At 32.4% G+C, this 24,908-nt stretch overlaps 1 protein-coding gene across 2 annotated transcripts in view; it reads left to right on the top strand.

Annotated features, from left to right (window-relative positions):
- Positions 1-24,908, top strand: part of LOC126746083 (uncharacterized) — a 431,438-nt gene that overhangs the window by 185,911 nt on the left and 220,619 nt on the right. Inside the window, exon 1 of one of the 2 annotated variants that reach the window (XM_050454187.1) lies at positions 17,331-17,495. The exons of the other annotated variant lie outside the window; for it this stretch is intronic. The gene's annotated coding sequence lies outside the window, so the exon portion shown is untranslated. Of the gene's footprint in view, positions 1-17,330; positions 17,496-24,908 lie in introns of those variants that run through there. 2 annotated transcript variants of the gene reach the window in all.

Genomic DNA, 24,908 nt, shown 5'->3' with positions numbered 1-24,908 from the left:
ACACATCTCGTGAGAGTAAAAATTGATTTTTTTCGAATTTGAATTAACTATACCAGCGGCTTGTTCCCATCACCTACAACACGAAAACACCGGGTTATAATGAGTTTCGAGAAAAACTAAGGGAATTATAGCACTTTGAAAATGCGAAAATCGATTTTCTTTAAATCCAAAAATAGCTATAGAAACCCCTATCAGCCGCTTATTCCCATCACCTACATTACGAAAACACCGGGTTATATCGAAATTCGACCAGAACAAGTGGAATTATAGCTCTTTGAAAATTCGGAAAAAAGTCAGTTTTCGACCCCGTTTTTGAGCCCAAAAATGGGTCACAAAAATGCGAGATCTCAGCTAATATGGGAGCTACGACCTTGCGGATGGCCTCGTTGGATTCAGAAGGACGAAACTAAGACAAAACCGTTGGAATTTTCCCGATAGCTCCCATAGAAGCCGAGATATAGGCCTTCAAAGTTTGAGTTTTTTCATTTTTTTGGGTATACCCCCCCGTATCGAATTTTTTCACCAAAAATTGATTTTTTTCGAATTTGAATTAACTATACCAGCGGCTTGTTCCCATCACCTACAACACGAAAACACCGGGTTATAATGAGTTTCGAGAAAAACTAAGGGAATTATAGCACTTTGAAAATGCGAAAAATCGATTTTCTTTATACCCAAAAATAGCTATAGAAACCCCTATCAGCGGCTTATTCCCATCACCTACATTACGAAAACACCGTGTTATAACGAAATTCGACCAGAACAAGTGGAATTATAGCTCTTTGAAAATTCGGAAAAAAGTCCATTTTCGACCCCGTTTTTGAGCCCAAAAATGGGTCACAAAAATGCGAGATCTCAGCTAATATGGGAGTTACGACATTGCAGATGGCCTCGTTGGATTCAGAAGGACGAAACTAAGACAAAACCGTTGGAATTTTCTCGATAGCTCCCATAGAAGCCGAGATATAGGCCTTCAAACTTTGGGTTTTTTCATTTTTCGGGTATACCCCCCCGTATCGAATTTTTCACCAAAAATTGATTTTTTTGGAATTTGAATTAACTATACCAGCGGCTTGTTCCCATCACCTACAACACGAAAACACCGGGTTATAATGAGTTTCGAGAAAAACTAAGGGAATTATAGCACTTTGAAAATGCGAAAAAATCGATTTTCTTTAAACCCAAAAAATAGCTATAGAAACCCCCATCAGCCGCTTATTCCCATCACCTACATTACGAAAACACCCGGTTATAACGAAATTCGACCAGAACAAGTGGAATTATAGCTCTTTGAAAATTCGGAAAAAAGTCGATTTTCGACCCCGTTTTTGAGCCCAAAAATGGGCCACAAAAATGCGAGATCTCAGCTAATATGGGAGCTACGACCTTGCGGATGGCCTCGTTGGATTCAGAAGGACGAAACTAAGACAAAACCGTTGGAATTTTCCCGATAGCTCCCATAGAAGCCGAGATATAGGCCTTTAAAGTTAGGGTTTTTTCATTTTTCGGGTATACCCCCCGTATCGAATTTTTCACCAAAAATTGATTTTTTTCGAATTTGAATTAACTATACCAGCGGCTTGTTCCCATCACCTACAACACGAAAACACCGGGTTATAATGAGTTTCGAGAAAAACTAAGGGAATTATAGCACTTTGAAAATGCGAAAAATCGATTTTCTTTAAACCCAAAAATAGCTATAGAAACCCCTATCAGCGGCTTATTCCCATCACCTTCATTACGAAAACACCGGGTTATAACGAAATTCGACCAGAACAAGTGGAATTATAGCTCTTTGAAAATTCGGAAAAAAGTCCATTTTCGACCCCGTTTTTGAGCCCAAAAATGGGTCACAAAAATGCGAGATCTCAGCTAATATGGGAGTTACGACATTGCAGATGGCCTCGTTGGATTCAGAAGGACGAAACTAAGACAAAACCGTTGGAATTTTCTCGATAGCTCCCATAGAAGCCGAGATATAGGCCTTCAAAGTTTGGGTTTTTTCATTTTTCGTGTATACCCCCCCCGTATCGAATTTTTCACCAAAAAATGATTTTTTTGGAATTTGAATTAACTATACCAGCGTCTTATTCCCATCACCTACATTACAAAAGCACCGGGTTATAAGGAAATTCGACCAGAACAAGTGGAATTATAGCTCTTTGAAAATTCGGAAAAAAGTCAGTTTTCGACCCCGTTTTTGAGCCCAAAAATGGGCCACAAAAATGCGAGATCTCAGCTAATATGGGAACTACGACCTTGCGGATGGCCTCGTTGGATTCAGAAGGACGAAACTAAGACAAAACCGTTGGAATTTTCCCGATAGCTCCCATAGAAGCCGAGATATAGGCCTTCAAAATTTGGGTTTTTTCATTTTTCGGGTATACCCCCCGTATCGAATTTTTCACCAAAAATTGATTTTTTTCGAATTTGAATTAACTATACCAGCGGCTTGTTCCCATCACCTACAACACGAAAACACCGGGTTATAATGTGTTTCGAGAAAAACTAAGGGAATTATAGCACTTTGAAAATGCGAAAAATCGATTTTCTTTAAACCCAAAAATAGCTATAGAAACCCCTATCAGCCGCTCATTCCCATCACCTACATTACGAAAACACCCGGTTATAACGAAATTCGACCAGAACAAGTGGAATTATAGCTCTTTGAAAATTCGGAAAAAAGTAAGTTTTCGACCCCGTTTTTGAGCCCAAAAATGGGTCACAAAAATGCGAGATCTCAGCTAATATGTGAGTTACGACATTGCAGATGGCCTCGTTGGATTCAGAAGGACGAAACTAAGACAAAACCGTTGGAATTTTCTCGATAGCTCCCATAGAAGCCGAGATATAGGCCTTCAAACTTTGGGTTTTTTCATTTTTCGGGTATACCCCCCCGTATCGAATTTTTCACCAAAAATTGATTTTTTTGGAATTTGAATTAACTATACCAGCGGCTTGTTCCCATCACCTACAACACGAAAACACCGGGTTATAATGAGTTTCGAGAAAAACTAAGGGAATTATAGCACTTTGAAAATGCGAAAAATCGATTTTCTTTAAACCCAAAAATAGCTATAGAAACCCCCATCAGCCGCTTATTCCCATCACCTACATTACGAAAACACCCGGTTATAACGAAATTCGACCAGAACAAGTGGAATTATAGCTCTTTGAAAATTCGGAAAAAAGTCGATTTTCGACCCCCGTTTTTGAGCCCAAAAATGGGCCACAAAAATGCGAGATCTCAGCTAATATGGGAACTACGACCTTGCGGATGGCCTCGTTGGATTCAGAAGGACGAAACTAAGACAAAACCGTTGGAATTTTCCCGATAGCTCCCATAGAAGCCGAGATATAGGCCTTCAAAGTTTGGGTTTTTTCATTTTTCGGGTATACCCCCCCCGTATCGAATTTTTCACCAAAAATTGATTTTTTTGGAATTTGAATTAACTATACCAGCGGCTTGCTCCCATCACCTACAACACGAAAACACCGGGTTATAATGTGTTTCGAGAAAAACTAAGGCAATTATAGCACTTTGAAAATGCGAAAAATCGATTTTCTTTAAACCCAAAAATAGCTATAGAAACCCCTATCAGCCGCTTATTCCCATCACCTACATTACGAAAACACCGGGTTATAACGAAATTGGACCAGAACAAGTGGAATTATAGCTCTTTGAAAATTCGGAAAAAAGTCAGTTTTCGATCCCGTTTTTGAGCCCAAAAATGGGTCACAAAAATGCGAGATCTCAGCTAATATGGGAGCTACGACCTTGCGGATGGCCTCGTTGGATTCAGAAGGACGAAACTAAGACAAAACCGTTGGAATTTTCCCGATAGCTCTCATAGAAGCCGAGATATAGGCCTTTAAAATTTGGGTTTTTTCATTTTTCGGGTATACCCCCCCGTATCGAATTTTTCACCAAAAATTAATTTTTTTCGAATTTGAATTAACTATACCAGCGGCTTGTTCCCATCACCTACAACACGAAAACACCGGGTTATAATGAGCTTCGAGAAAAACTAAGGGAATTATAGCACTTTGAAAATGCGAAAAATCGATTTTCTTTAAACCCAAAAATAGCTATAGAAACCCCCATCAGCCGCTTATTCCCATCACCTACATTACGAAAACACCCGGTTATAACGAAATTCGACCAGAACAAGTGGAATTATAGCTCTTTGAAAATTCGGAAAAAAGTAAGTTTTCGACCCCGTTTTTGAGCCCAAAAATGGGTCACAAAAATGCGAGATCTCAGCTAATATAGGAGCTACGACCTTGCGGATGGCCTCGTTGGATTCAGAAGGACGAAACTAAGACAAAACCGTTGGAATTTTCCCGATAGCTCCCATAGAAGCCGAGATATAGGCCTTCAAAGTTTGGGTTTTTTCATTTTTCGGGTATACCCCCCCGTATCGAATTTTTCACCAAAAATTGATTTTTTTGGAATTTGAATTAACTATACCAGCGGCTTCCTCCCATCACCTACAACACGAAAACACCGGGTTATAATGTGTTTCGAGAAAAACTAAGGCAATTATAGCACTTTGAAAATGCGAAAAATCGATTTTCTTTAAACCCAAAAATAGCTATAGAAACCCCTATCAGCCGCTTATTCCCATCACCTACATTACGAAAACACCGGGTTATAAGGAAATTCGACCAGAACAAGTGGAATTATAGCTCTTTGAAAATTCGGAAAAAAGTCAGTTTTCGACCCCCGTTTTTGAGCCCAAAAATGGGTCACAAAAATGCGAGATCTCAGCTAATATGGGAGCTACGACCTTGCGGATGGCCTCGTTGGATTCAGAAGGACGAAACTAAGACAAAACCGTTGGAATTTTCCCGATAGCTCCCATAGAAGCCGAGATATAGGCCTTCAAAGTTTGGGTTTTTTCATTTTTCGGGTATACCCCCCCCGTATCGAATTTTTCACCAAAAATTGATTTTTTTCGAATTTGAATTAACTATACCAGCGGCTTGTTCCCATCACCTACAACACGAAAACACCGGGTTATAATGTGTTTCGAGAAAAACTAAGGGAATTATAGCACTTTGAAAATGCGAAAAATCGATTTTCTTTAAACCCAAAAATAGCTATAGAAACCCCTATCAGCCGCTTATTCCCATCACCTACATTACGAAAACACCCGGTTATAACGAAATTCGACCAGAACAAGTGGAATTATAGCTCTTTGAAAATTCGGAAAAAAGTCCATTTTCGACCCCGTTTTTGAGCCCAAAAATGGGCCACAAAAATGCGAGATCTCAGCTAATATGGGAGCTACGACCTTGCGGATGGCCTCGTTGGATTCAGAAGGACGAAACTAAGACAAAACCGTTGGAATTTTCCCGATAGCTCCCATAGAAGCCGAGATATAGGCCTTTAAAGTTAGGGTTTTTTCATTTTTCGGGTATACCCCCCGTATCGAATTTTTCACCAAAAATTGATTTTTTTCGAATTTGAATTAACTATACCAGCGGCTTGTTCCCATCACCTACAACACGAAAACACCGGGTTATAATGAGTTTCGAGAAAAACTAAGGGAATTATAGCACTTTGAAAATGCGAAAAATCGATTTTCTTTAAACCCAAAAATAGCTATAGAAACCCCTATCAGCGGCTTATTCCCATCACCTTCATTACGAAAACACCGGGTTATAACGAAATTCGACCAGAACAAGTGGAATTATAGCTCTTTGAAAATTCGGAAAAAAGTCCATTTTCGACCCCGTTTTTGAGCCCAAAAATGGGTCACAAAAATGCGAGATCTCAGCTAATATGGGAGTTACGACATTGCAGATGGCCTCGTTGGATTCAGAAGGACGAAACTAAGACAAAACCGTTGGAATTTTCTCGATAGCTCCCATAGAAGCCGAGATATAGGCCTTCAAAGTTTGGGTTTTTTCATTTTTCGTGTATACCCCCCCCGTATCGAATTTTTCACCAAAAAATGATTTTTTTGGAATTTGAATTAACTATACCAGCGTCTTATTCCCATCACCTACATTACAAAAGCACCGGGTTATAAGGAAATTCGACCAGAACAAGTGGAATTATAGCTCTTTGAAAATTCGGAAAAAAGTCAGTTTTCGACCCCGTTTTTGAGCCCAAAAATGGGCCACAAAAATGCGAGATCTCAGCTAATATGGGAACTACGACCTTGCGGATGGCCTCGTTGGATTCAGAAGGACGAAACTAAGACAAAACCGTTGGAATTTTCCCGATAGCTCCCATAGAAGCCGAGATATAGGCCTTCAAAGTTTGGGTTTTTTCATTTTTCGGGTATACCCCCCCGTATCGAATTTTTCACCAAAAATTGATTTTTTTGGAATTTGAATTAACTATACCAGCGGCTTGCTCCCATCACCTACAACACGAAAACACCGGGTTATAATGTGTTTCGAGAAAAACTAAGGCAATTATAGCACTTTGAAAATGCGAAAAATCGATTTTCTTTAAACCCAAAAATAGCTATAGAAACCCCTATCAGCCGCTTATTCCCATCACCTACATTACGAAAACACCGGGTTATAAGGAAATTCGACCAGAACAAGTGGAATTATAGCTCTTTGAAAATTCGGAAAAAAGTCAGTTTTCGACCCCGTTTTTGAGCCCAAAAATGGGTCACAAAAATGCGAGATCTCAGCTAATATGGGAGCTACGACCTTGCGGATGGCCTCGTTGGATTCAGAAGGACGAAACTAAGACAAAACCGTTGGAATTTTCCCGATAGCTCCCATAGAAGCCGAGATATAGGCCTTCAAAGTTTGGGTTTTTTCATTTTTCGGGTATACCCCCCCGTATCGAATTTTTCACCAAAAATTGATTTTTTTCGAATTTGAATTAACTATACCAGCGGCTTGTTCCCATCACCTACAACACGAAAACACCGGGTTATAATGTGTTTCGAGAAAAACTAAGGGAATTATAGCACTTTGAAAATGCGAAAAATCGATTTTCTTTAAACCCAAAAATAGCTATAGAAACCCCTATCAGCCGCTTATTCCCATCACCTACATTACGAAAACACCGGGTTATATCGAAATTCGACCAGAACAAGTGGAATTATAGCTCTTTGAAAATTCGGAAAAAAGTCAGTTTTCGACCCCGTTTTTGAGCCCAAAAATGGGTCACAAAAATGCGAGATCTCAGCTAATATGGGAGCTACGACCTTGCGGATGGCCTCGTTGGATTCAGAAGGACGAAACTAAGACAAAACCGTTGGAATTTTCCCGATAGCTCCCATAGAAGCCGAGATATAGGCCTTCAAAATTTGGGTTTTTTCATTTTTCGGGTATACCCCCCCGTATCGAATTTTTCACCAAAAATTGATTTTTTTCGAATTTGAATTAACTATACCAGCGGCTTGTTCCCATCACCTACAACACGAAAACACCGGGTTATAATGTGTTTCGAGAAAAACTAAGGGAATTATAGCACTTTGAAAATGCGAAAAATCGATTTTCTTTAAACCCAAAAATAGCTATAGAAACCCCTATCAGCCGCTTATTCCCATCACCTACATTACGAAAACACCGGGTTATATCGAAATTCGACCAGAACAAGTGGAATTATAGCTCTTTGAAAATTCGGAAAAAAGTCAGTTTTCGACCCCGTTTTTGAGCCCAAAAATGGGTCACAAAAATGCGAGATCTCAGCTAATATGGGAGCTACGACCTTGCGGATGGCCTCGTTGGATTCAGAAGGACGAAACTAAGACAAAACCGTTGGAATTTTCCCGATAGCTCCCATAGAAGCCGAGATATAGGCCTTCAAAGTTTGGGTTTTTTCATTTTTCGGGTATACCCCCCCGTATCGAATTTTTCACCAAAAATTGATTTTTTTCGAATTTGAATTAACTATACCAGCGGCTTGTTCCCATCACCTACAACACGAAAACACCGGGTTATAATGAGTTTCGAGAAAAACTAAGGGAATTATAGCACTTTGAAAATGCGAAAAATCGATTTTCTTTAAACCCAAAAATAGCTATAGAAACCCCTATCAGCGGCTTATTCCCATCACCTACATTACGAAAACACCGGGTTATAACGAAATTCGACCAGAACAAGTGGAATTATAGCTCTTTGAAAATTCGGAAAAAAGTAAGTTTTCGACCCCGTTTTTGAGCCCAAAAATGGGTCACAAAAATGCGAGATCTCAGCTAATATGGGAGCTACGACCTTGCGGATGGCCTCGTTAAATTCAGAAGGACGAAACTAAGACAAAACCGTTGGAATTTTCCCGATAGCTCCCATAGAAGCCGAGATATAGGCCTTCAAAATTTGGGTTTTTTCATTTTTCGGGTATACCCCCCCGTATCGAATTTTTCACCAAAAATTGATTTTTTTCGAATTTGAATTAACTATACCAGCGGCTTGTTCACATCACCTACAACACGAAAACACCGGGTTATAATGTGTTTCGAGAAAAACTAAGGGAATTATAGCACTTTGAAAATGCGAAAAATCGATTTTCTTTAAACCCAAAAATAGCTATAGAAACCCCTATCAGCCGCTTATTCCCATCACCTACATTACGAAAACACCGGGTTATATCGAAATTCGACCAGAACAAGTGGAATTATAGCTCTTTGAAAATTCGGAAAAAAGTCAGTTTTCGACCCCGTTTTTGAGCCCAAAAATGGGTCACAAAAATGCGAGATCTCAGCTAATATGGGAGTTACGACATTGCAGATGGCCTCGTTGGATTCAGAAGGACGAAACTAAGACAAAACCGTTGGAATTTTCTCGATAGCTCCCATAGAAGCCGAGATATAGGCCTTCAAAGTTTGGGTTTTTTCATTTTTCGTGTATACCCCCCCGTATCGAATTTTTCACCAAAAAATGATTTTTTTGGAATTTGAATTAACTATACCAGCGTCTTATTCCCATCACCTACATTACAAAAGCACCGGGTTATAAGGAAATTCGACCAGAACAAGTGGAATTATAGCTCTTTGAAAATTCGGAAAAAAGTCAGTTTTCGACCCCGTTTTTGAGCCCAAAAATGGGTCACAAAAATGCGAGATCTCAGGTAATATGGGAGCTACGACCTTGCGGATGGCCTCGTTGGATTCAGAAGGACGAAACTAAGACAAAACCGTTGGAATTTTCCCGATAGCTCCAATAGAAACCGAGATATAGGCCTTCAAAGTTTGAGTTTTTTTATTTTTCGGGTATACCCCCCCCGTATCGAATTTTTCACCAAAAATTGATTTTTTTCGAATTTGAATTAACTATACCAGCGGCTTGTTCATATCACCTACAACACGAAAAGACCGGGTTATAATGAGTTTCGAGAAAAACTAAGGGAATTATAGCACTTTGAAAATGCGAAAAATCGATTTTCTTTAAACCCAAAAATAGCTATAGAAACCCCTATCAGCGGCTTATTCCCATCACCTACATTACGAAAACACCGGGTTATAACGAAATTCGACCAGAACAAGTGGAATTATAGCTCTTTGAAAATTCGGAAAAAAGTCGATTTTCGACCCCGTTTTTGAGCCCAAAAATGGGTCACAAAAATGCGAGATCTCAGCTAATATGGGAGCTACGACCTTGCGGATGGCCTCGTTGGATTCAGAAGGACGAAACTAAGACAAAACCGTTGGAATTTTCCCGATAGCTCCAATACAAGCCGAGATATAGGCCTTTAAAATTTGGGTTTTTTCATTTTTCGGGTATACCCCCCCGTATCGAATTTTTCACCAAAAATTAATTTTTTTCGAATTTGAATTAAGACAATAATTTTATATTTTTGTATTTCATGAATTTTAATTTAGCTGTTTTCGTTTTTTACAAACTTGTGGCATATCACATTCCTAAGAATTTATTTTATTTAGTGTGTTTGCATAATGTGACCGTACAGCGTGTACTGTTTTTAGTTGGTTTTTAAGGTGCCAATTTTATCTAATTTTAAGGTTGTTATTGTATTTAGTTTCTTTGTTTCTAATTTTTAGATCTGATGATGCTCTTAATATAAGCAAAAGACGTGTAACCTACTGTTAGAAATAATAAATATTCCTTTTAAGACCGAGACTTTGTGTAGTTTTCTTTAGATTATTGAATCTAGGTCTCTTTAAGAGAATGGACGACTTCTTTCAATCTAGTAACATAATCTTTCTTCTACGGTAATAGAATATTAAGATGCGTCTAAATTTCTTCTTAAAAACCTTTTTGTTTGAAGTTTTCTTATTCGCACTTTGATTTTTTAGCTGTCTCCAAGGGCTCTCAATGGGATTTAAATCGGGCGATTAAGATGGTCAATTTAAAAGTGTAAACTTTTTACTGGTAAACCACTGCTTTACGATAATTGCAGTGTTTTTAGAATCATTGTCTTGCTGGTAGACCCATCTGAGAGGCATATATATATTTCCTTCTGCAAAAGGTATGCATAAATTTTTTTTAAATATCTAGGTAGATTTCTTTGGTCGTAGCTTTCTTCACGTGAAAAATTGGACCCATACAACTATAAGAAAAACAGCGTCAAATTTTTATATTTCTCCCAACATACTTCACAGTATGTAGTTATGTATGGTATGTCTAGAATTGTATTCTTGATTTTTATTTTTCTCATCTGAAAAAATAATGTTTTTCCAGTTAGCATGACCCCCATTTTCTTTAGCAAATGTTATTTTTTGTGAAACAAATTTTTTACACAAAAAGGGGAACTTGGGCAACCTTTCCAAGAAGATTTATTATCTTATGACCTCTTCTTATGCTTTTTGTACTAATATCTAATTTCAAATTTCCTTTTATTGCAAAAGATGTCAAACACGAGTCTCTGTGTGTCTCACGTTCAATGATTTTTTCGGACAATTTTTCTTGGACAACCTCGAGTTTCTGGCGGTTTATTGGTTACATGTTGTGCCTTAAAAAATAGCCATTTAAACTAGAAATTAAAGAGATATGGGGTTGGTAGATCGAGACTGGGGTTTTATTAATAAGGTGAAGGTAAAAAAAAATTAATTTAACTGTGTTTTCTGGTTTATGTTTTCTAAAGAAACCTCTTAAAAGTGCATTTGTATTTTAATTTTTTTCAAGAAATATGTGTTTGCCGTCTTTTAGTCATAGTATATTTGACAATTTTCATTTTAACTAATGAAAGTACCTTAGTTCTTTTATAATATTAAGTGAGCGTGCTTATTAGGACCTTACCCATTTACCCCAACCCTCGCCCTTTTTGATCTTCAGTCCTCGATTTGATGATGCGATAAGCTTTGTTATCACAAAACCGTTAAAAAAAATTTGGAGAAATAGGACTTTTTTTTACCTTCACCTAATTAGAATATCAATATCTAAAATTCTACTTAGGCTCTACCTTCCCATATCACATAGAGGTGATAAATATGGTAATAAAACTTTCCAAAAATCTATTCTTAAGTTATCCATTCTAAAAGATCAAAGGTCAATGGATGATGCTATTTAAATCTTTAAGAAATTAATTATTTAAAACTTGTGCTTTAATAAATAATTGGGTAATCATTTATGTTATAGTTATGCTACCTATTTTATATATGGTAATAAAATAAAGATCGACAATATTTTATTAATGTAAAAAGAACATTATAAAAATAACGTAAGAAATTTTGGCCCTTAATTTTCTGATTTTTTCGAAGTTCCCAAATATACCAAAAAGTTGATGATAAATGAGAAATATATACAGGTTGAATCGAACTTTTTAATTAAGACACTGTAAATAATTACCTGTTTCTCCTGATTATTTATTATCAGAGCAAAATATAATTAAAAATAAATTTTTAATTCTATATCGATTTTTTTACTTTTCGGATACGGGTAAGAATTTGTTTTAACGAGCAATTTTAACTTCATGATAACATTAAATTTTAAACTTTTATTGTCTTTATTTTAAATTTCACACAATGTTTCGGTTGGGAAGGATCTTCAACCGTTATCAAGTGTAAACTATTCCATGATATCCAAGCAAACCAATCAAGGCAAGCATTAGGAAAGTAGCAGAGATAACAGAGAATATAATTGTTGTTAGTTTACATTTGATAACGTCGTGTTAAATTTGATGCTAGAGAATTAGATTTTACCAGTTTACTAATGTCTACTACTTTTAAAAACAAGATCGACTTTTTTATAGTTTAAATTAAATAAAAAGTTTAAATTAAGGAAAAAATATATAAACCATGAAATTTTATTATTTGTTTTAATATTATTATTGAGTAAATAAAATTATTTTAAAGTTAATTACTTATAGTAAGGTTACTTAAAAAATATATGAACTATCAATTGTTTGTAAGATATCTCCAATTAAGTAAAGCAGTAAAGAAAAATTATTGTTTCAAATATAATTTTAAGAAATTCGAAAAATCGGCATATTTTTATTTTTATTAAAGTAAAACCATCAAAATTGAACTGCCTTTAAAAATATTAACTTGGTTTTTAGCAAATACTGATAGATAAAAAAAAGAAAAATTATTATGAAAAACAATTTTTGCAAAGGAGTATCTATAAAGGCGGGAACAGACTAAGCAAACATTGTTGAGCAACAGTTGATCAACTCGTGAGTTGGCTCAATTTATACGTGTTGCTCAACTGTTGCATGATATTCGCTCCCGAGGCGGGACATCAAAGGAAATGTTGACCAACAGTGCGTCAACAGTTGCGCCGGTGTATACATGCGCAAACTTGTCAATATACATTTAGTTTAATTCAGGCATTCGAGAGTAATACATCGGCAGAGTAACTTTCAATTCATTTGAAAATGTCGCACGATTGTTCAGAAGACCAAGTTCTAAATTTGATAGAGCTTATAAGGGAACATTCAAATATATGGAATCCCGAAAATGAAGCTTATAAAAATAAAAATAAACGAACTGACGTATTCAATATTATAGCGACCATTCTAGAACTATCCCAAGAAGAAATTAAGAGGAAATGGAAACTTCTGCAAACGCAGTTTAGACGGGAATGTGCAAAAAGCGTCACAAAATCTGGCCAAGGAATAAATGAATTATACGTGTCCCGTTGGTTTGGATATAAATATTTAATGTTTTTAAAAGACAAGTATACATCAAAACATACAAAAGAACAAGTAAGTAAACATTTTTATTTCTTTATAATGAAACATATTATTTTATTCCATTCTGTCTTGCCAAGGCACTCTTCCATGGCCTAAAAAATAATGTACAAATTGTTCTCGAACTTCCTGTGCTACTCTGGTTGATTTTCTACCAATTCTATTTAACTTCATAAATGTAGATGAAGGTTCTGGTTCGTTTTGCCAAGATCCATGAACCAAATGCCCATTGAAACATCTTTATTGTCATAGGTTTCAGGGGAGCATAACAGCCCATGATTGTTTTAGTATTTTGTAAAAAATGATGTAAGTAGCAACATGTAAGAACAATTATTTCAGCAGTAGTAGGTTGCAAAAGCAAGGGCTTTCGCAAAACTCGAAATACAGACGACATAACGCCAAAAGCATTTTCCACTACTCGTCTTGCTCGCGATAATCCGTAATTAAATGAGCGTTAGAACGTCCCCTTCAAATGTTCGCCAGGAAATGGTTTCATCAGGTTCTCCTGTAGAGGAAACGCATCGTCGCAAACAAATATAAAAGGTGTTGTTTCGTCCTGTTGTCCTGGCGGGAGTTTTTCAGCTGGTAAATTTAAAGTCCCATCATTTAGTTTTCTCGCGAAAAGTGTATTTTTAAAAACACCACCATCTGAAATTCGTCCTTGACATCCCACGTTTACGTATAAATGGGATCGCTTCCACTTCTAAAGGGGCATTGTAGTACGACGTGTTTACCGTCAATGGCTCCTAAACATTGAGGAAAATTCCATAAGTTTTCATAGTCATCGGAAATTTTGAGCCACTCTTCAGGTGAATATATGGGGAATACGTGGCAAATAAATTAAAAACGTATGATGCATTTGTTCGAGCTGATGTAGAAAATAAAATTATGCGTTCTCCATGATGTTGATATGCGAATACTTTATCATTCACACGGGCAGTTTACTCCAAAAACAACGAATTTGCCACTACCAACTGTATCACCTGTCTCAAGTTCGCTCTCTTACGCACCAGCTCGATCTCTTTATTATACATCAACAAACATTCAACATCCTTCTGATCAAGATAGTCCAAATGAACATAGCTGTATTGACGCCCTAATTGGATCCCAAGCGGATAACTCTACGGACATTTCATAAAAACTTTATTACGTTCTTATATGTTTTAATTTGATTAAATAAGGAAAAAAGAATTAGATTTCTTTTCTTACCTGAATATGATCTGCCAATGCTTCTATAAGGGCTTCGCAAGTTTCAGGAACTATAATACCAATTAGCTATTTAGAAATTTGAAATAGATACATTAGACTGACATATGAATCTCCAGTGGCTAAAAACCTTAAAGTTATCATTAATCTTGTTTTCACGCATATGGCTTCCCGAAAGTTTGTATTTTTTTTTTGCAATTTTCGGTCCAATCATAACGATGAGAGTTTCAAATGCGGTTGCATTAACTCGAGTAAAGTTTTCTGTTTGCGAATATACTTCTTTGCCACCACCGTCGCTTTCTGCAGTTACGCGATTTTATTAATTTTCATTAATAAAAACGTGCACCATGCGAGTAAAGCATCGTCTTCGTCGCACATTTTGGCTCGACTGAACGAACTTTTCAGCAACAAGGTTCGCCGATGTTTTCCAACAATCATCGACGTTTGCTTGCCAACAGTTGATCAACTCTTGCTCAACAGTTGTTCAGCTGTTGCTCAACAATGTTTGCTTAGTCTGTTCCCGCCTTAATTCAAACATACCTAGAGACTCGAAGAACTGAAAAATAATTATTTCATTTTCAACATTTTAGGAATGTTAATGTTTCTCTTATATGTAAACCTAATTTTAAATTAATCGTTAAAAAAATATTGCCGTATGTTTTCTTATTCTCAATTTGGTTTTTATTGTGAGACGTACCCACATTTATAATAAAATAATAGTGTTTGTATTTTTAACCAGAACTTACATAAACAACTCTGAAAAAGCAAAAACTAGGGATATTTATTGATATCAAAAACCAAGACAATAAACTCGATCGTAATAACTTTACAAACAAATTGTATTTATGGTTGTGCCTAAATAAACGTTTGCTGAAAAAAATTATGGCATAATTTAAATGGAATTGATGTTCATTGATATATTTTTATATATAATTTGTAGTTAATAAGTCAAATGTTCTCTGCAGCTATTAGGATATTTTTAAAGCATAACTTAAGTGCATTCGTTTCCTACTTCATATTTTTTCTAAACAATATAAATTTACTATGTTTTGTTCGCTTAAAGTTTATCTTCTGCTAATATATTTATAAAAATTGCCTTATTGATACTTACTGACAACAATTTGGATAAATAAAATACAAATTTGCCTTGTAATACAGCAGGATTTAATATTGTCATAAGTCAACAATCAAAAGCATTTTCAGTATTTAAAAATAATTTCCAGGCTGACTATATTTCCTAAAAGGCTGCTTTGATGCAAGATCAATATCAAAAAATGAGTTTCACTTTTAGTGATATGATTTTTCCGAATATGTCCGTATGGTATTTTGCTTTGGCAGAATTTATAATGAACAAAAAAAAAGAGTTTATCGAAATGAAAATGAACTGAAACTCGATATTTTAAAATTTGAAAATAGTGTTTTATATTTATCTTTTAGATCGGTGTTTCAATTATATATTATAGGCCTTTCATTTTAATTTAAGGGTGATTAGTTTTGCACCCATTTACATATTTTTACAATAAATAACCGTATTTTGTTTGTAATTAACGTATTTATAGGAAACAAAAAGTTGATTATATTGCAATATTTTTTAGATTGAATTTATTTATTTAATAATGAGTAATTTTAAATACAGTTTTTTAAATAAAACGGTTTTATTAATTTAAACACCTATGATAAAATGCTTGGCAGAAGAGTGATTTCTACATCAAATATAGAAATCATATTTTATAATTAATAATTTAATTATCATAATTAGGTTTTGTATACTAGCTAAATATAAAAAAAATACTGTTTCGCGATCAATATAAACAAAATCACTGTTTTATCAAATAATACACATAAATAAAATTGTTTATTTAAATTTAATATATTTATATATATATTTATTAATACGAAAACAGTGTAATTAGATTGGATATTATTGACAAAAAACGGTAATTTTTCAAAAGAATTTCTCACTGGTAAGTTGTGTAGGGTGGGTGGGGGGCTAAGGGTTATCTAACAAAAAACAATATTTTTGCATAAAATTTATACTCTTTCCCACTCGAGTAGCAATAAATCATTTTATAATTAAAAGAAGTTTCAAGTGAATTACTTGATTTAAAATTTGTATGATTTTTTTAAATTTTACTGAAATAATTATTGAACTCTTTTTGGAAAAAAAATCGTAACTTAAAAACTAATGGATCAATTAACTTTTAACTTTCTTTCATTGATTAATAATAGATTACTTTATATTTACAAGAAGTTTCAAGTAAATTGCTCTGGATTTATTTTTTTTATGATTTTTTAATGTTAACTAAATTTTTTTTATTAATCCTACCCTTAGCCCCCCACCCACCCCACACAACTTACCAGTAAGAAATTCTATTGAAAAATCACCGTTTTTCATCCATAATATCCAACCTATTAACACTGTTTTTGCATTAAATATTTATTAATATACATAAATATAATTATATCAAATTTAAATAAACAAATTGTGTTATTAGATTAGATATGAAAAATAGTGATTTTTGAAAACAATTTCTTACTGGTAAGCTGTGTGGGGTGGGTGGGGGGGGGTAAGGGTACTGCTAATAAAAAAACAATATTTTTGCAGAAGTTTCAAGTAAATTCCTCTTGATTTGAATTTTTTATGAATTTTTAAAGTTAAACTTAAATAATTTTTGGACCTTCTTTGAAAAAAAAAATCATAACTTAAAAATAACTAACCAATTAACTTACTTACTGTCTTCTTCTACCGATTAGCAATATAGTTTAAATTTCGCGAAATATACTCAAATATTTTATTATTCGTTAGGTTACGATGATGTTCTTAATTTCATATACAACTGAAATCACTTAAATCAAATTTTCTTCTTAAATCAATCATGAATAAATGATCATTTATTGCATACATAAATAACTAATGCTGTGTCCAAACATATCGTCTCTCAACATACCGAGCCCCACTCTAATTGAAAATCCTATATCCCGCCTGTATTTGCTTAACCGTACCTGCATGTTTACCATCTCAATAATTTATTCAGTTTGGTCCTTATTTGAATCTCAGACGCATAAGAAATAAATGCTATTAAGCCGCTTTTATATTAGAAGATGATTTGAATTAATAAGTATCTACGGTGCATAGAAAAATGACCCTCATGTTCTGTTAGTTGTGATTTAGGTTTTCTCGTGTTAGGATATTAACGTTATAAAGTGCCTTAGAATAGAAATTTGAGTGAGTATTAAAGTGAATTTTGTAAATTTAGAGATCTAATGTATTATTTATAATTTATTGATTTTGTCGTATAAAAGTAGTCAATTAATTTCATTGGTTTTCTTTATTTACTGTAAGACCTGATGGTGGTCTTATATTTCGTAAAACATGCGTTATAACGCACAATATATTGGATAAGAAGTTGACTTGGAGTTTTTTTGTTTTTATTGAAGTTATTATGTTTTTATAAATAGAATTGGCTCCGAAGGAGAGGATAGTTGGTTTCGTTTCTGAAAAACTTCATAATTTATACCAAATACCTATATTACAGAAGAGATCTGGATAAATTACGGTTAGTATTGGTTAAGTTAATATTGTTAGGTTTCAAAGTTTATTAAAGGTTAAGTACTAGTAGTAGTAGTAGTAGTATCACTCCTGATATACTTAATGACAGGTGTCAACGGTTTTAAAAATCGCGATACCATCCTTTTTATCTAAAGAAAACAATGTGAGTTTTCTGTAATTAGTTTTTAGTTAAAATTGTTTTTTTTAATAGGAAAATAAAGTATTTTGAATTTGAATATATGAGATTTATTGTTCTTTAATTCTTGGTTAAGTTAATGAAATCTAACAATTATTAAATATTATTTTTTTAATAATTTAAAAAAATTATTTTGACCCTGCATTAACTACAACTTTATTCATTGAGAATTAAATGAAAAATTCAGTAATGGAATAAGTTAAGCATTATAACATTTTTTAAAACTCAATGAGCATTAAATACAATTGATTTTTAATTCTATATTAAAAATTGATTGTAGCTCTCAATTAACCATAATTTGATTCGTCAACAATGAAATGAGTCATTAATAAATAATAGCTTAAAAAATTAATTTTATTAAAAAAAATACTACACAAAAGTTAATTTTAGCTCTCCATTAATTAAATGAAAAATATACGTATACGTATATGTCAGCACAATCTTCAAAATATTTAGATATTGATATTTAGGTATAGAATTGGGTGTACTGTATAAGGCCTAAAATTTTTATTTTTTTAGTTATGAAAGGTCTTTAAAAAGGTCTAAGTTCAATCCAAAAATAGAAAAAAATCAAGGTAACAAATAAGGTATATGATGATAATATTATTGACAAAAATTTGAAAAAAAAAATATTATTGCATGGACATGTCTAGGCTCTTATCGTAATAAATACATACACATTACATGAAAATTGATAAAAAAACTGAAATATCTTATTTTAGAAAATTCGTGCCTAAAAAAAATAAAAAAAAGAGTTTCAGGGCTATAAGCGGTAAAACTTTCAAAAAACTATATAATAGAGCCAAAGGTTATACATAAATATTTTAATTTTAATTAAACAAAGCAGTTTGAATAATTTTAAGTACATATTACATATTTTAAAAATTCATGTTAAAAAATTAATAAATCGTACAACTTTCTTTAAATTAAAATATATTTGAGTGATAATTTTTATATAATTAAATTTTTAAGCACGTAATTTAAAAAATTAATTTCTGTCTACTAAAATTAAAATATCCAAATTTTAACTGTTTAATATCAAAAGGCATACAGACTGTTATAAAGCTGTACAATACAGCGAAGAATAAAATAAATTTAGTAAGACGATAATAAGGGTCAACTTTTCCTTCTAATTAATAAAACCCAAATTAATGGTATCAGTGCAGCACTTAAGACGGAGTTCTACCCCAGTTTAATTATTGATGATCGTTAGAACTGTTCCTTGTTTGCCAAACACTTAAGGGACTATGGTTATTGAGAGAAACAAGAAGAGTGAATAGGGGGAATATTATTAATAGCTTTTACTAATTATTTCTAACTTCCTTAGAACAATATTAAATGAAATAAATAAAAAACACCGTTACAAAAAAAATTACGATTTTCATAATTAATCCACCTCATCTTAATGTCAAGAAAAGTTAGCAGAGAAACTTTTTAATGAAGTTTTATATGACAAGTGACGTCCGTGCCGGTGCAGTAAAATATTAACCGCAAACTTTAGAGTTTTGGCCTATAAATAAATAGCCTTTTAAGCACCCCAAAGTACAAAATATTTAAATCTCCATAAGCATTAATTTAGGGGGCGAAAATGATGAGATTTAAAGTTGCCTGGGATCATGTGGTCTTTCGAGCTTACCATAATATTCTCCCAAAAAAAAGCGTGAAATCATGAACACCAAAAACCTTTCAAATCATTCCGGCCTAACAAATCGTATATATAGATAATTCCGACGGTGATCCTACAAAAATTATATGTGTTCCCACCCCACTAGGGAAAAATAACGGAAAAGGGGACAAAAGCGGAATCGACGAATTCTTAATGCGATGTTTGCGGGTATAAGACGAAATCCTTGTATTTATTTCCTTTGTTAGATCGTTTATGGCTGATGCCTATTGCCGAGAAAATCCTTTATGGCTGATAGAATGTGAATGTTATGGTCTCGTCCGAGTTCGGAAGTGGATATGATATTTTTCCATAAGTGTTTTATGAACCATTTAGTCTATAAACATATTTTATATCTCTTACTACATGACTTAAAGCAGTAACTAAAATAACCAAGGCATATTTAAGATTAAATTGTGGACATAGCATTTGTAGCATTTGTACCGCCCAATATTATAGAAACATTTCTGAAAATTAATAGAGAAATTTAAGGAAAAATATACGGAGTTATTTAGGTATAAGCAGCTGTTCAAATTTACATTTCGCCTTTTTGAGGCATAACCTAAATGGGTAGGATTTCTATATGTATTATAATCGTATTTTCTTAAATAGTTCTAAAAGATACGGCGCATGAACTAAATTGGGGCTTAATTTTATAACTGAATTAAAGATTATCACTTCCAAGACCACTGTCTCCAAGTCTTCGGCAATTCAAGAAATTATTATACTGGAAATAAGGGATTTTTTTAAAAGACAGAAATTTACCAATAAGGCCTTTTTTTAATAAAGTTAAAAAAATTTTGTTTTAATTAGGTGTTTTTTTCCAATAAATGAAAGTTCTTTTTCTGAAAAAATTCACTTGCCCTATATTAAAGTTACGTCCTATATTATTTGAAATTTTATTCCACAATGTTAAAAATTTATTTAACATATATTTTATATATAGAGCCCAATTTTTTTACAAAATTTATCTGTAAAGTTTTTTTTGTTAATTTAGTGGCGTTGACTGCAAAAAAATTAATATTTTCTAATTGCCCACTTTTAAATTTAAGAACTTAAAAAAATGTTTTTAAATAATTATGTTGCATTTTTTGTTTCACTATATGTAAATTAATATATGTTTTTGACATAACAAATTTTATTAACTTTTCCATTCAAAAATTAATAAATCATAAGCGATAATTAATACAAAATCTAAAAAATAGCTGTGTTATTCATGGTATTTATACTACGCCCAATAATATAAAAATATTTAAAAAAATTTAAAAGAGATATTAAAAGAAAAATATACTGGGTCATCTAGAAATAAGCTCTTTTTCAAATCAAGATCTCGAGTTTTTGAGGCATAACTTAAATGGGTAGGATTCCTTCATACATAAATATTTTAGTTTTTTCTTAAATAATTCTAGAAGATACGGAGCAAGCTAAACTTGAGCTAAATTTTGGAACTAAATCAAAGATTATTAGTCTCAAGATAACTTTTTCCAAAACCTCAGAAATTTGAGAAATTTTCAAAATGAAAATAGGTGATTTATTCAAAAGGCAGAAAGATGACAATATTTCTTTTTATCGACATTAAAAAAAAAACTGGCTTTAATTAAAAAAAAAATTTCCCACTATGTGAAACTTCTTTGAAAATTTGTGTAAGTGCGTTATTCCACCTAATTTTTACATAGATTTTCTTTTTTCTGTTATCTGGGAAAAATCCATTTACTTTGAATTAAAGTTACACTCCATACACATTACTAACATTATCATATTCGGGATATATACTCCACGGTATCATATACTCCACTAACTTTAGAGTTTTGGCCTATAAATAAATAGCCTTTTAAGCACCCCAAAGTACAAAATATTTAAATCTCCATAAGCATTAATTTAGGGGGCGAAAATGATGAGATTTAAAGTTGCCTGGGATCATGTGGTCTTTCGAGCTTACCATAATATTCTCCCAAAAAAAAGCGTGAAATCATGAACACCAAAAACCTTTCAAATCATTCCGGCCTAACAAATCGTATATATAGATAATTCCGACGGTGATCCTACAAAAATTATATGTGTTCCCACCCCACTAGGGAAAAATAACGGAAAAGGGGACAAAAGCGGAATCGACGAATTCTTAATGCGATGTTTGCGGGTATAAGACGAAATCCTTGTATTTATTTCCTTTGTTAGATCGTTTATGGCTGATGCCTATTGCCGAGAAAATCCTTTATGGCTGATAGAATGTGAATGTTATGGTCTCGTCCGAGTTCGGAAGTGGATATGATATTTTTCCATAAGTGTTTTATGAACCATTTAGTCTATAAACATATTTTATATCTCTTACTACATGACTTAAAGCAGTAACTAAAATAACCAAGGCATATTTAAGATTAAATTGTGGACATAGCATTTGTAGCATTTGTACCGCCCAATATTATAGAAACATTTCTGAAAATTAATAGAGAAATTTAAGGAAAAATATACGGAGTTATTTAGGTATAAGCAGCTGTTCAAATTTACATTTCGCCTTTTTGAGGCATAACCTAAATGGGTAGGATTTCTATATGTATTATAATCGTATTTTCTTAAATAGTTCTAAAAGATACGGCGCAATGAACTAAATTGGGGCTTAATTTTATAACTGAATTAAAGATTATCACTTCCAAGACCACTGTCTCCAAGTCTTCGGCAATTCAAGAAATTATTATACTGGAAATAAGGGATTTTTTTAAAAGACAGAAATTTACCAATAAGGCCTTTTTTTAATAAAGTTAAAAAAATTTTGTTTTAATTAGGTGTTTTTTTCCAATAAATGAAAGTTCTTTTTCTGAAAAAATTCACTTGCCCTATATTAAAGTTACGTCCTATATTATTTGAAATTTTATTCCACAATGTTAAAAATTTATTTAACATATATTTTATATATAGAGCCCAATTTTTTTACAAAATTTATCTGTAAAGTTTTTTTTTGTTAATTTAGTGGCGTTGACTGCAAAAAAATTAATATTTTCTAATTGCCCACTTTTAAATTTAAGAACTTAAAAAAATGTTTTTAAATAATTATGTTGCATTTTTTGTTTCACTATATGTAAATTAATATATGTTTTTGACATAACAAATTTTATTAACTTTTCCATTCAAAAATTAATAAATCATAAGCGATAATTAATACAAAATCTAAAAAATAGCTGTGTTATTCATGGTATTTATACTACGCCCAATAATATAAAAATATTTAAAAAAATTTAAAAGAGATATTAAAAGAAAAATATACTGGGTCATCTAGAAATAAGCTCTTTTTCAAATCAAGATCTCGAGTTTTTGAGGCATAACTTAAATGGGTAGGATTCCTTCATACATAAATATTTTAGTTTTTTCTTAAATAATTCTAGAAGATACGGAGCAAGCTAAACTTGAGCTAAATTTTGGAACTAAATCAAAGATTATTAGTCTCAAGATAACTTTTTCCAAAACCTCAGAAATTTGAGAAATTTTCAAAATGAAAATAGGTGATTTATTCAAAAGGCAGAAAGATGACAATATTTCTTTTTATCGACATTAAAAAAAAAACTGGCTTTAATTAAAAAAAAAATTTCCCACTATGTGAAACTTCTTTGAAAATTTGTGTAAGTGCGTTATTCCACCTAATTTTTACATAGATTTTCTTTTTTCTGTTATCTGGGAAAAATCCATTTACTTTGAATTAAAGTTACACTCCATACACATTACTAACATTATCATATTCGGGATATATACTCCACGGTATCATATACTCCACTAACATTACCATATTCGGGATTTTCTTTCACTATGGAAAAAATGTAATCAACATTAATTTTTCCGTTATAGAGCCTTATTATCTTATATAATTTCTATATCAAGTTTGTTTGTTAATTCATTGACGTTGACTGCATAAAAAATCATATTTTCCAATTTCATTCTTTTAATTTTGAATAGTTTTAAAAAAATGTTTTTTTTTAATAGTAGTTAATGAAGCGTTTCTCCTACTATATGTAAATTAATATGTGTTTTTTACATAATAATTTTATTACCTTCTTCATTCAAAAATAAATAAATCATTAACAATAATTTATACATAATCGAAGAAATAGCTATATTATTAATTAGTAATATTTGTACCATAATCGTCCACTAATATAGAAATATGTAGAAAAATTTAAAGAGATAATAAAGGAAAAATATACTGTCATTTTGGGATAAGCAGTTTTTTAAGTCAATATCTCGAGTTTTTGAGGCATAACTTAAATGGGTAGGATTCCTATATATATAATTATTGCATTTTCCTTAAATAATTAGAGCTAAATTAAGGCTTAATTTTAGAACTGAATTAAAGAATTTATTAGTCTCAGAGACCACTTTCTCCAAAACTTCAGACATTGGAGAAATTTTAAAAGTCGAAATAGATGACTTTTTAAGGCAGAAATATAACAATAAGTTCTTTTTAATTAATATTCAAAAAGAAATATTGGCTTTAATTAAAATGTTATTTGCTCCTATATGAAAATTTTAAATTGTGTGATTTCCTTTTTTCTGTTTTCTGGCAAAAATTCATTTACTTTGAATTAAAGTTACACCCTACCGTATACGGGATTTTCTTTCACTATGGAAAAAATGTAATCACAATTTATTTTTTGTAATAGAGCCTTATTATCTTATATAATTTGTATATAATGTTTTCTTGTTAACTTATTGGCGTTATTTATTTAGTTTTTCTATATTTTAATATCTTGAACAACAATGAATTTTTTAAATTAGTAGGTTTGCCCCTATGTAAATTAATATATATTTTTCTGAATTTTTTTATTATATAATAATTTCATTTAGTTTTACATTAAAAAAATACATAAATCATAAGCGATAATTAATACATAATCGAGGAGATAGCTATATTACTCGTAGATAAGTCATGAAAATCAAACAAGCGTATGATCCAGTTAAGAGTCATTTATAACTGTGAATTACTTGGCCGAGTCATTTTGGCTTTCAGGGCAATACGAGTGCAAAGTGCTGTCAAGGAAATTTCTTAAGAATAACAAAAATGTTTAAGCTCATAATGGGAAATGTGAGTGGAAAAGTAAATAAATGAAAGATTATTGTACTTGTCAATAAAAATTACATAATTGGTTGTTAAAGTCATTGGTCCGAAATAATTCTGTAACAAACCAATAAATATATAGAATTAAATAAATAAATAGAATTAGAGCTATTAAAGGCGACATATTCA

This window comes from Anthonomus grandis, chromosome 17 (genome assembly GCF_022605725.1).
Source record: "Anthonomus grandis grandis chromosome 17, icAntGran1.3, whole genome shotgun sequence".
NCBI lineage: Eukaryota > Metazoa > Arthropoda > Insecta > Coleoptera > Curculionidae > Anthonomus > Anthonomus grandis.
The sequence above is the reverse complement of the archived record's forward strand: the minus strand, read 5'-3'. Positions and strand labels throughout refer to the sequence as shown.